Below are 14,258 nucleotides of genomic sequence, written 5' to 3'. Positions count from 1 at the left end.
CTCCTTTAACTTAAAGTATTCTTCGTCATCTGATGATTTAGCACCAGAAGACTATCTGGGGTTAGATGGGATCGGCGACGGCATGCGGCGATGGGACATCTCTCTGCATAATGCAAGCCAAGTTCAAGCTAACAGGATAAGGGGGCGAGTGATCTGATTGAGAAGGCAAACGACTCATAGGATTGTCCAGTTCAGCAGGGGACAGAATCATCGCTGGTGGCTGCCCCCATCGGGGGATGGTTCCTGGTGCTACTTTTCGAGCACGGCCATGGAAGAAGAACCCAGCTCCAAGGCCAACGATCCTTAGGACTCCGTCACACCCATGTCCACCTATTAAGAAAGTAGGCAATTTCCAAATACTAATTAAATTAAACAGCATGAACACAAATACTAGCGTGAGCACTGCTTGCATACTCTAGTTAATTTAATAAAGAGAAACAACATGAACAGCGATACATGAAAAAAAAATCACCTAATCAATAGGAACTAGGGGCAGGTGTGAGACCATGCCGATGAGAGGTCTGTCAATCGGTGGAGGATGGCCAGCGCTGAAGGCCTCAAGGGACTCCCCCTGCCATGATCCAACATGTACTCTCCCATAACCATCATCACCCATTGGTCTAGGTCATCCTTGCAGATGGTGACCCTTTACTCGAGTGTAGGGTCCATTGGGCCTCCAAACTCCCACCGAGGGTGGTGCCTCATCTTCAAGGGAAGGACCCAACGACCGATGAAGGTACGGGTCACCCTCATCCCCATTAGGCCCCGGCCCTTTAGGTCCATGATCGCATCCAACAAGTAGGGCACATCCTACATGTCCTCCTAGGGTGGTAGTTCCACCCACTACTCTAGAAGGTCACCACGCAACTGATCAAAAGAATAAGATGGCAGCGGTAGCCTCTCATTGGGGGCATAGAGCCACAACTTTTGCCACCCCAAGTCCACGGAAGGGTAGCGGTCAAGGCTCAGGTACATGTCCTCCATTCTAGGACAAAGTTGGATCAAGGTGCCCCCATCCAAGGAAGATGGACCCCTAGGCGTTGAGCAAACCACCCAAAATAAAGACCGCCATAGCTCATAGTGGGCAGGGACTCCTAGGAAGCTCTCGCATAGCATGATGAAGACGGATAGGTGGAGGATCCCCTATGGGGTCAAGTCATGGAGACGAAGCCTGTAGTAGTACAACAACCATCGGAGTAAGGGGTACGCCAGCACCCCAAACCCAAAAGAGTGGAAATGGGCAAAAGAGATGACCTCATTCTCCTCCGGCCTCGGCTCCACTTCGGTTCTCGGCAGGACTCTCCACCCGATTGCGTCAGCGGCCTCTAGGATCATCGCATTCAGTCGTAGCTCATCAAACACCTTGTGGTCGATGGACAACTTTGTCCATTGTGTGGTCATGGTCCTCGTAGGAGGCATCGACGGCGCAAAGGGTGCAGTAGGGTGGAGGGCAAAAGCTTTGGGATGGAAGAAGCAGATCTGGGAAGGGAAGGTAGATGATCGCATAAGGCAGCAGATAACCTTCCCTCTTATGCCCTTGTGTCTTCTATAGTTTGGGGGTCGTGGAACCACCCATGCCCCATGACCACTGACATGTTTGCGTGGGCGGGCGGTTTGGCTTCGCCCCATCACATCATTGTGACGGGCCACAAGGCAACATCCCTGCTGGAACTGCCTATTGACGCCACCCACGCATGCATAGCTACATGGTAATCTAGGAGCCTACAAGATGAAAATAGATGCCACATGTCGTTCATCAATACTATCCGAGTAGTCACGATTTCAAACCACTAAACCTTCTGTGATAAACCTTATCGCTGCACTAGTGTCCGGCTAGTGAAAATTTTAAAGGATTGTTCTATCTATAGGGTGTAGAAACATTTCAATAGCTATGCATCCGTCCTTTTACAGTTGCGATCAGCCCAAATTTGAATTCAACCACTCCCTCCATCCCAAATCGACCAGTCAGAATTGTCAAATTTGACAAAATAAAAAATTCAATGTAATAAGAATCAATCGAAGTATATAGAGTATGAAAGAAATAAAGGAAGATAAATATAGTTGGACGAACATAAAAACTTCATTCCATTATATACAAAAGTACATTACATAGTATTTCTCTAATCTCTAATGTCTAAAAGAACTTATCTTCCCAAGGGGACTCATGTCAGACGGTTGCAAATTGCATTCAGTCAATCAACATGAGTGAAGATGATAGAGTCCCCTCCCACAAACATAGTAACACTACCAATTCTTTTTATTTTCTCAAAATTCTTAACACAGACAAAAATCTCGCCACTATCATAGTCTTCAACAACTATAACAAAGCAATCTTTACCAAGCATATAACGAACTACAACTTCAACAATGATCCATCGGGTCTGTTGATGTACATGATGTCCCCAAGCAACAAGCACCCTTGTATGATACATGGCGACACTCCTAGCTGCCAAAGCGCAAGCTTGCTGATGGAGTAAACATGGGTGTTGTGGTACGACGATATCTATCTATATACATACAGAATAAAAAAACATAAGGAAAAAATTATTAGAAAAGCCACATATGAAATACTACACCTTGAACAAGCAAGAACCAGCACAAAACAACAGAATATTGTCTAGGCCATATCTTAGCCTCGATTGAGATCCTGACTAGAATAAAATGACAAAGAAACTAAAACTCACATCAACAAGGACGATCATTGTTGTTCTATGGGCAACAACTGCTAACGAAGTTGTAACACTGTCTCCTTTCCTTGGCTAGCAACTTGCAAGCGATAAGTAAAAGAGACCATGAAGGATATTTATACTCGACGCAGACACTAACAAACATTAGAAGATGTGAGTCCCCGTAGCATTACTAATTACTAATAAAATAGATTTAGAATACGTGCAGTCAGAGTAGTAGTCGAGGGGTTGGCGCATTTTATGCTCTGATTACGAGAAAGTCTGGCGCGTTAAATACACAGAGTCATGGACTTTCTCATTATCAGAGCAGGAAAACGCGTCAACCCCTTGACTACTACACTGGCAATTCAAGTAGTAACGGCGATGAGCAATGGGAACGTACTCGAGCGATGGCATGTACAGCACCGACTGTGACTCCAGAGAGGAGGAGAAGAATTTGGAGTAATGTGACTCATCCAACAACGAGTCTGGTGAGTCAGCGAATCGCTAGAGCACTAGCGAGGAGGAGAATGCTTTTTTATCTTTCTCTAGAAACTCAAATCCCCTTAGAATCCATGACTTTTTTCAGGTTGGAAAATCCATGGGGATATCAATAACCCATTTTGTTATTTATGGAGGGTTTTCTATCCTTGGGCCACCTTCCCATTGCTTCCAAATTATAGGCCTTAGTTCAAACAGCCGTAGATGCAGTCACAAAAATAAAAAAAAATGGCAGATGTAGCGCAAAAAGCTACAGCGAGTAGGTTTATTTTTTTATTTTTTTGGTAATTTTTAGGTGTCAAATTCATGCATCTTTTAATTATTTATTTATTATCATACTCTTTTAGTTTTATGTTTATTTATATTATTATGAAGAACCAAAAAGGCAACAACTAACTCATTGGATATATAAACAGGTGCACAGGAGAAAAAATGAAAAGACGGATATTAGGTAAGTAACATTTTGTCGTAATCATTTCCTACTAAAACACGGAATAAATTTCAGTCTCTGCTAAGCACCGCGCCGAGCAGTCCCACCAACATGCCCTGAAAATTTGATTTCGCACCGCGCCAAGCAGTCCCGCCAACATGCACCGAAAATTAGATGGCTCTCTTTTGCCCTCCACGTGGAAAATAGGCTTACCACGCCATCGATTTCAGACAAGGGCATTTGTGGTAATGTGATGGCCACATAAAAGTGCAAATAGTCACCGTCTCCGCCTCCATCTCCATTCTCCAGCTGCACCATCTCTCCTCCAGCTCTAAATCCTAGTCCCATGGCCTCCCTCTCCACTCTCCAGTCACCCCCTCTGCCACCCTGCTCCGAACCCTAGGCACCATCGGCACAGCAGCTCAACTCCCTCTCCACTCTCCAGCCGTACCCTCTCTCATATATTTCTGAACCCTAGCCTCGATGATGGTACAAACCAGATTTGGATCCCCTACCTTGACACCTACCACAACCGACCGGATCTAAACCCTAGCCAGAGCCAGATCTATTACACCTTCATCAACACCGACCGCACCAGCTCCGCAACCATGATGACAAGATCAGATATCAACACGAACATGAAGGAAGAAGTACCCAAATTCTTTTTATGATGTGTGCTCTACTGTAGAGGCTGAACCAAGGATATGTAGATAGCGATGGGGTTACATATTTCCTATAGTTGAGTGCAGTTGACATGTGCTTTATTGGATTAATGACTTCCGTATAAGCTATAGTTACTAGTTAGGCGCTTATTTGCATATCTTGCTCTGTTGTGTTGACATTCCGTAGAAGCTTTAGTTAATAAATACCTTTGTAATCTAGAAAGATGAAAGAACATGGAATATGTGTGGGCCCAAAACCTAAGTCTCCAAAGGCAAAAAAAAGTCAAGCACAAAGGGTAGACACAGTGAAGATTTGGAATATATCCCTGAACCAGCAGAGATAGTTGAGGGATTTGATGTTACAGATGAAACAGATTTAGATTTAGAAGATGAGCCAGTACCCCTAGCAATTGAGGTGCTTGTTCTATCTTGTATTTAGTTCAGAGGGGGGTAGGTAGCAATGTAATGCTTTACTGTTTGGATAGCAATGCAATTTGTACATGCTTGGTGTTTAAGTTTGTATCTCCATTTTTAGTGTCCGTGTCAAAGGAGACATAGAGGAGGCTCTGCCAGCAGGACAAAAGGCAGCGCTGCCATGAGTCCTGGATGAAGGCACTCCAAGTGAGTGAATTCAACATGACCAGGAGAGTTTGCTCACGAAGTTTGTACTTAGAGGGCTGCTGCTGGCAAAAGGGTGGAGGTATCAGCAGTAGGTGACCATAATTCTCCATCACCATGGACACATGTACCTAGGGATCAATTCAAACTTCATGAATTGACTAGAGACATTTGTTAGGACATCACCCTACCTAGCCCTGTGAGAGATTGCCCACGGCCAGATGATGATAGCCATGCCAAAGAGGAGCCCTCTGAGCTACCTAACCCTATAAGAGACAACCCATGGCCAGATGATGATAGCCATGATAAGAAGAGGAGTCCACTGAGCTACCTAGCCCTATGAGAGACTGCCCATAGCTAGATGATGATAGCCATGCCGAAGAGGAGTCCTCTGAGCAAACTCCCATCTCCACCTACCCACAGAACAATAAAAGTTGACTAGGTTGGTATTACCTTATAGATGTCTATCAATCAATTCACACTAGCTATTTGATATCCATGTTACTTTTCTAACAATCTGAATATATGAAAACTTTGTAGTAACATTGCCAAGAAGTGCGAGAGAGCCGAGGTTTCTAAGCATGTGGAGATGTCCTGGTTTCTAAGCACCGTACGTGACAACATGCATGAAACTTTTCCAAATTTTTACCATAGGCTCCACATGCTATATAACAATGCATCCACAAGTTTTGTGATTTTCTAAATTCGTTTGAATTTTATACAATTTAAAAACACTTTGGCCACAACTTTGTCCTCATGTTTCATTAACAAGATGTGAAAAATATCCCGCAAGTTCCTGGATACGGCCTCAAAACACACTCACTAGCATGACAATCATTTTTCGAATGATTAGATTTCATTATTCGATGCACCTGCAGTTCAAACTTGCTTTTTGCGAAATAAATCAACAAAACAAAAATAATTCTAAAAGTATAGTAAAAAGTCACAAAATTCAACCAAATTTTAACATGTACTTTAAATCACTGTAGAAACCCTAAAGAAAAAATCTGGCAGCAAAAAAAAATTCATTTGCCGAGTGCCATACCTGGCACTCGGCAAAGGGGTCTTTGCCGAGTGCCAGAAACAGGGCACTCGGCAAAGAAAATAAACAAAAAAATAAAAAAATAGCTTTGCCGAGTGCCGGCCCGTGGCACTCGGCAAAGGACCTAACATCAAAATGGGCCCCAGGCGGCCCACCCCGGCCAAACCCTATCCCCAACCGCTCCCCACCGCCTACGCACCGCCGCCCACGCCCATGCCGCCCGCGCGCACTGCCCGTGCCGCCGCCGCGCCCGAGCGCGCCCCCGACGCCCCGCCCCGCACTGCCCTGCCGCCCGCACGTGCTGCCTGCATAGCCCGCGTCGCTGCCACGCCCGCGCGCGCTGCACCGGCACCCTGCCCCACGCCGCCGCTGCACGTGCGCGCTGCCCCGACGCCGGCATCAAGCCCCGCCCCGACCCTCCCCGCCGCCAATTTGCGCCGCGCCGCGTCCGGCCCCGCTTTTCGCCACCGCGACCGGCAAAGAGCGCCGCACCAGGCCCTGTCGGCCGCTGCCCCACCATTCCCCGCCCCGACACGCCCCACCGAACGACCGGTGCAGAAGGAGGAGGCCAGGAGGAGAGGAAAGAGGAGGTTGCCTTCCCATTCTATTCCCGGTGCCATCTTCCCCGTGTTCCTGTCTCGTCGACGCCTCTGTCGCCAAGGTATAATGATGTGCCATTGTGATTGTCGACCTTTGAGCCATTGTGATTGTCGGTCTTTGAGCTGTTGTGATTGTCGGTCTTCGAGCCGTTGTGATTGTTGGCCTTTGAGCCGTTGTGATTGTTGGCCTTCGTGCCATTGTTTTTTGTAGGTTTTGGAAACCTCCCCGTGCAGTGGAGGTGCTGCCAAAATTTAGAATTGACCCAAATCTATTTGTTTTTCATGCAGGTGAAGGAACTGTCTGAGCGGAGCCGGAGCACCTTGGCTACACCGATCGTCTTCCTCGGCGTTGTGGGTCTGCCTGCACTACGTCGCCTCGCCACTACACTGACTCGCCACCGCCTCGCTAGCCTAACTCCACCGACACCCTAGGTATAACCCCTCTTTTGCGTACCTTGGTCGTAGATCGCGTAACCAAGTTAGGCGTTTCCCGTCCGAAAGAGATACAGTTGGTGGTATGCATATCTTTGCATATCTATAGCCATATCTTTTTCAGATTGTCCACGTTATTTGGACAGCCCGCGGATGCGTAGATGAGTTTAGTTTCCATGGTCTGCTCCAATCCGAGATAGGGTTTTGGTATTACCGTCCCTGTTGTTCTCCGAATACACACTCTCCCTGCCAGGACGTGTATCGGGAGAACAGCGGGGAGGTGCTGCTAAAATTATGTCTAGGATAGGAGCAGACCATGGTAACTAACCTCATCTACGCATCCATGGGTAGGATTAGGACCTATCCTCACCTATTAGACAGTATGAAAGTCATGTAGATGTAGTTGATGGTTGCATTACTCGCTGGCATTTTAGAGGATGGATGACCGTCAGTGGATGTACACGGGCTGGAAAAGTCAAATGGAGTACACAGATGAATGGTTTCGCAAGACCAAGGCTTTTTTGAACAAGGCATTTGGCAAGGCTTCGTCATCACATCTGCTAGAGCCATGTCCCTGCTCCAAATATGCAAACAGGAGAAGGATAAATAGGGTCAACATGGGTAAACATCTTGTGAAGAATGGATATATGTTGGGCTACACCCGGTGGATCTACCATGGTGAAGCCCATCGTATGAGAGAGGAGGTGGTGAGACCATGCGTCGAAGCTTTTGATGATGATGCCGGTGTACCAAACTTGTTAGATGATGTTCACCAAGCACTCAACGTTGACAAACGCGAGAAGGAGGAGATGGAGGCAGCCACAAAGGCTTTCTATGAGATGATGAACTCTGCTCAGAAGCCCCTTTACGATCGGTCCTCGGTGTCTGAACTTGATGCCATTGGATGCTTGATGGCGTTGAAGTCCGAGTTAAACATCAGTCGAGACGGCTTCGATAAGATGTTGATCATGATTGGCACCCTACTTTCGAAGGGCGACATTCTACCAAAGAGCATGTACGATTCACAGAAGCTCCTTCGGGCACTTAAAATGCCGTATGAGCAGATACATGCTTGTCCGAAGGGATGCGTCCTATTCTGGAAAGAACATGTGGACGCAAAGTACTGTCCAAAGTGTGAATCGTCTAGGTACCTGGAGACAGACTCTGGTGATGGTTAGAAGAGTCAGACGATAGTCCCAGTGAAGATCGTATGATGCCTTCCATTCCTATCGAGGATCCAACGGCTATTCATGAATGAGGAATCCGCGAAACAGATGACATGGCACAAAAATGGAAAATGGTACAGTTTGAAGAAGATGGTGCATCCAGCCGATGGTGAAGCATGGAAACACTTTGATGACATATATCATGAAAAAGCTGGAGAGGCTCGTAATGTACGTGTTGCGTTGGTAACAGATGGGTTCAATCCTTATGGAATGATGGCTGCCCCATACACATGTTGGCCCGTGTTCGTTATCCCCCTCAATCTCCCCCCCCCCCCGATGTCTCCTTTGAATGACATAACATATTCTTGTCGTTGATAATTCCTGGACACCTAGGGAGTAATATGGGTGTGTTCATGGAGCCGGTGATTGATGAATTGATCCATGCTTGGGAGGTAGGGGTATGGACATACGACAGAGCTACAAAGACAAGCTTCAAAATGCACGTTTGGTACCAGTACTCCATGCATGACTTCTTGGCATATGGGTTATTCAGCGGTTGGTGTGTTCACGGGAAGCTCCCATGCCCAGTATGCAAGGAAGCTTTGAGGTTCATCTGGTTACAGAAGGGTGGCAAGTATTCATTGTTCGATGCACATCGGCAATTCCTCCCTTCTGAGCATCCATTCAGACAAGACATCAAGAACTTTACGAAAGGTGTCGTAGTGACAGACCCTCCACCGTGGATGATGACTGGTGCTGAGGTTCATGCATAGATAGATGCTCTTGTGTCCGCTCCAGATGGTGGGTTTGTGGGATATGGTGAGCAACATATGTGGACACATAAGTCAGGCTTGACGAGGCTCCCCTATTTCAATGACCTTCTTCTACCACATAACATCGATGTAATGCACACAGAGAAGAATGTCACCGAGGCACTTTGGGGAACACTCATGGACACTGAAAAGTCTAAGGACAACACTAAGGCTAGAGTGGACCTAGCAACGTTATGTGATAGACCAAAGCAAGAGATGCAGCCTCCTAGAGACAACAAGACATGGAGGTGACCTAAGGTCGATTTTGTCTTGACCAGGGCTTAGAGGAGGGAAGTACTTCAATGGATCCAAACGCTAATGTTCCCTGATGGGTATGCAGTGAATCTGAGGAGGGGAGTCAACTTAGGCAAGAGTTGAGCTATTTCTTTCGCCAGCTTTGTGCAAAGGAGCTTGACCGGTCCGTCATTCGTGACTTGGAAAAAGTGGCACCTGTGTTGGTCTGTAAGTTGGAGAAGATCTTTCCACCTAGCTTCTTCTTGTCAATGCAACATTTGATTGTGCACCTCCCCTATGAGGCACGTATGGGGGGGCCCGTGCAAGCCCGGTGGTGCTATCCAATCGAGAGATGTCTGAAGACTGTTCGAATAAAATGTAGAAATAAGGCCAAAATTGAGGCTTCCATTGTAGAGGAAACCATTAGGGAGGAGGTGGGAACCTTCACATAGAAATACTACAAACTGAACCTCCTTCCTAGCATGCATAATCCACCCCCTCGTTACAATGCTGGCGAAAATGAATCGAAGCTCAGCCTTTTCCAAGGGCAGCTCAGAAGTGCAAGTGCATCGACCACTAAGCAATTGAAAAATGAAGAGTGGTGTAGTATCATGCTGTATGTGTTGACCAACCTTGTCGAGGTGCAGCCGTTCATTGGGTAAGTTCTCAACCCCCTTGTTTTGATACGCCATCACACTATTTCACATCCCCCTTATTTCTCTTTGGTACAGGGAATTCACTCATCAAACCTGGCAAGGACGAAGGGATCCAACCCCGCAGGAAACTGATACTTTTCTTTCAAAGGGTGCGGGACCAAGGAGGCCTGATTTCATTTCTTGGTTCAAATGGAAGGCCCAAACTAATGTTACTATAAGTGACGAGTTAAGACAGGTTGCAAACGGCTGTGCCGGATATCGCTTTCAAACAACATGCTACGAGCAGAGTCGGCCCAATCGAAAGACCACAAATAGCGGAGTTTTAACACCAGGCATTGATGAGGTCCAATATTATGGAAGAATTGAGGAAATCTATGAACTTTCATTTCATGATTCCAAAGCTCTTAATCCTGTCATATTCAAATGCCACTGGTTTGATCCTGGAGCAACAAGATGGACCCCTAATCTTGGGCTAGTGGAGATTCAACCAGATTCCGTCTACCCAGGAAAAGATGTCTATATTGTGGCTCAACAGGCCTACCAGGTGTATTATATGCCATACACGTGCCAAGACGAAGAGCTTAAGGGTTGGGCTATTGTGCACAAGGTATCACCACATGGTAAACTACCTGCCCCAAATGATGAAGATTACAACTTCAATCCAAGCACATATGAGGGAGAGTTCTTTCAAGAAGAGGGGCTACAAGGAAGCTTTGTGATAGACTTAACCAAAGCAATAGAAATGGAAGTAGACAATGAAAGGGTTGATGATGAGGATGCTGGAGATGAGGTCCAAAATGTGGATGACCTACAAATGCTTGAGCGATTACGTTTAGGCAATGACAATGAAGACAACATTCCTCCTTCAATTAGTGTTGATGATTTCGACAATGTTGATAGCGATGATGAGACCTATGATCCAGCTAATCCAAATAATGACGATTATTTCTAATAAATGTAATACTAAAGTTGATTATCATTTTGCATCTATTTCTAATTAAGTGTTTTGTAAGCATGAATATTATTTCTAATACATGTAATACTTTTCTTTTTTTCAGGTGATTCAACAAAGATGGCGGGTGGGCGTCACAAGCCCGTCAAGTCGCTTTACCAAGCGGGGGAGGAGGCCGAGGGGTCGGATGCGAGGAGGAGGAGGAACCCGAGGAGCAGGAGGCCCCCGGCACGTCTCCAGGTGTCGGAGGAGGCGGAGCCGGTGATGCCTGTGGAGAGGGCGCACGAGGAGGAGGAGGAGGCGCAGCCGATGACGCCCGTGGAGAGGGCGCACGAGGAGGAGGAGGAGGAGGAGGCACCCTTCAATGAGTAGGAGGCGTTGGCGGGAGGCACGGGTTCCTCTTCCTCTGCTCCGAGGGTGTACCTGCGAGGTCCCGCGAGCCTCCCTACTTTTCCGCTTCCTCACCGCCGCCCAGTGATTCGCCCTGAAGGGCAAAAGTAAGTAAACTTAACATTTTATTTGCCCCTACTTCATATGATAAGTTCAAACAAAGATGAACTGCTAATTTTTCTTAATCACATGTGCAGGAACTGGGCGGTTGTGTCCAGTGCTGGTGCACGCACCCCCAATGGCATTCTGGGTCTTCTGTGCAGGCAACACTACCCCGGCGTCGTCACGTACAATAACAACACGTTGGTGGCCTATTTGTTTGACCACTACGCCATCGCCGCTGATACGGAGCCGTACCCCAACAAGGCAGCACGGGTCATTGGGGAGTTCTGGGTAAGTCTCCTCGCATAGCATTGCTTCTTTCATTGAACTTTTTCTTTAAAAAATATCCATACAAATATTGTGTTTCTCCGTAGGCTTATTTCAAATGCGAGGAGGGATTTGAGGGCAGGAAGGATCAGGTGGCGACCAAAGCCTGCAAAAAGCTCGTCGTCGACATGATTCACGAGGCGAAGATCCAGGCTGTTGTCACCTACTACGGGTCAAAGCTTGGACAGAGGGTCAAAAAGGCCGACGCCAGAACCATGGACCTAACCCGGGAACAGTACATTGAGGTACATGAGAACATCCAGATTGATTTGTTTTGAGAATAAGTAGGTTTAATTCGATCATCTTATATGTCAATTACCGGATGACATGCAGATGATTCCCTGGTGGTGCGGATCGTATCCCGAGGCGTGGGAGAAGATCGTGGACAACTGGTTTACGGAGGGGTATGCCTCGACGTACAACGCTGCAAGGGAACGATGTTTGGAGATGCAAGGACCAGCACACCATCAAGGCAGCCGCAACCTCGTCGGATATAGAGACGCATGGGTACACGAATTCATTTATCTATTCTGATGCTCAATTATGACTGATTTCTAATCTTCTTGATGTCTTTCTCATAGAGGGCGGCACATCAAGGCCAGGAGTGCTTGGACTTCTAGGCATGGTGCATGTCCCACAAGGGAAAGGCGATGTCCGATGTCTCCTTCAGCCTAGAGGACGAGCCCCAGGAGTACACGAACCCGAGCGTCCACACCCGCATCAGCGAGTACACGTCGGCGGCAAGGTCAGTCCATGGGCTAGACTTCGACCCGTGCACGCAGGAGATTGATACGGAGCTCGTCATGAGGTTGGGAGGAGGGAAGAAGCACGGCCACATGTGGATTGCCGATGGCACAATCGACTCCACCGCTGTCCCCGACCTCTCCACGATCCGAGCCCGGAGCACGAGCGAGAGCCCGGCCATACGCACACGGCCGACCATTGCACAGCAGCGGGTCGATGTCCTCGAGGTAATTTCAGTTTGACTCGTCGTATATTGACTTTTACACACCGTAATTAGCTATGCATTACTGAAACATTGGAGTGAAATGTTGTAGGCCCGGCTCGAAGAAGAAGCTCGGCAGCGTCAAGAGCTGCAGGCGCAGCTGATGTCCCAGCATCAGACCTATGAGAGTAGGTTGACGGGCATCACAGAGACCTATGAGAATCGGTTGTCGAGCATCACGGGCTTTCTTCAAAGCCTTGGGCAACATACGGGTCTTGCTGTGCCACCTGAGCTGCTCGCTCCACCACCTCCACCTGCAGCCTCACCCAGTGCTGGACTTACACCTGTGAGTATGAAAGTTAATTGCAGTCTCTTACATGCAACTAATTTCTAATTGGCTAGCCAAGTACATGTCTAACACATAGAATATATACTCCTTTGTGCAGCCTCAGTCGGCGGGTTCCAATAATCCGCCTAATCGTCAGGATCCGTATCAGTCACCGCCCGATCAAAGGCGTATTTGGTAATGAGTTTGAACTTGTCCATGTTCATGGAATTGTGGTAATAAACTGGATGTTAGATGATGAACAACTTTTGAACTTGTGAATTTCGATGTGATATATTCAGACACTTATGTTTGTGACTTCTAAATGGTGTTTGTGATATGTAAGTGATGAATGTGTGATAATGGGATGGATGTGTGATGAATGTCATGGATTTGAAGAATGTGATGAATATCTGTGAAATTTTCTGTTTGAATGTGTGATGGAAGTGTTGGAATGTAAAAACAAGAAAAAAAAAATAGGCAATTATAGACGCTTTGCCGAGTGTCACACTCGGCAAAGACCTCTTTGCCGAGTGCAACGGCCACTGCACTCGGCAAAGCTGGCAAAAACTGCATGAAAAAACCAGATTTCCCAGCTTTGCCGAGTGTAATGGCAAAGACACTCGGCAAAGCTGGGCTCTTTGCCGAGTGTCAGGACACGACACTCGGCAAAGGGGAAGGCTTTGCCGAGTGTCCCTGCAGACACTCGACAAAGAGACTTTTTAAAAAAAATAAAAAAAATTTTTTGCCAAGAGCCGACACTTGGCAAACACTTTCGGGAAAAAAATTATATAAATTCTTTGTCGAGTGTCGTGCGTGAGACACTCGGCAAAGCAACCATCACCGTTAACGGCTACTTTTCTTTGCCGAGTGTCCGGTCGACACTCGGCAAAGGCTTTGCCGAGTGCCCGATAAATGACACTCGGCAAAGAAGGCTTTGCCGATTTTTTTTCTCCGAGTGGCCTTTGCCGAGTGCAGCACTCGGCAAAGTCCCTGTTTCCCGTAGTGATACTAGGTCTACTATCTTTGTGGTCCGTGGACTTTGTGAGTAATCTGCCACTTGCTACGAAAAACATTTTATCATCTGCTTCAAGAAAACATATATGTATGCAGCACTGCTCTCAATTAAGCAACTAGCTAGGAATTTTCTTTCATATCTATCCTATAGTTTGCTTCCATATACTGACCTCCCTAGTGCCTGATAACTTTGGAGCTAATTGGTGCCAGATGTTCATAACATTCAGTTCATGCAACCATTATACTTCTACTGTCTGGTTGCTATTGTGATTTACAGAACTTTCCTCTTCAATACATACTTTAATGCCATGATGTTGCAGATATCAATGGAAATCCTTATTGTTGATTTCTTCACGAAATGTTGAGTTACCTATGATTCTG

This window comes from Miscanthus floridulus, chromosome 6 (genome assembly GCF_019320115.1).
Source record: "Miscanthus floridulus cultivar M001 chromosome 6, ASM1932011v1, whole genome shotgun sequence".
NCBI classification, from domain to species: domain Eukaryota; kingdom Viridiplantae; phylum Streptophyta; class Magnoliopsida; order Poales; family Poaceae; genus Miscanthus; species Miscanthus floridulus.
Note: the sequence above shows the minus strand (reverse complement) of the source record.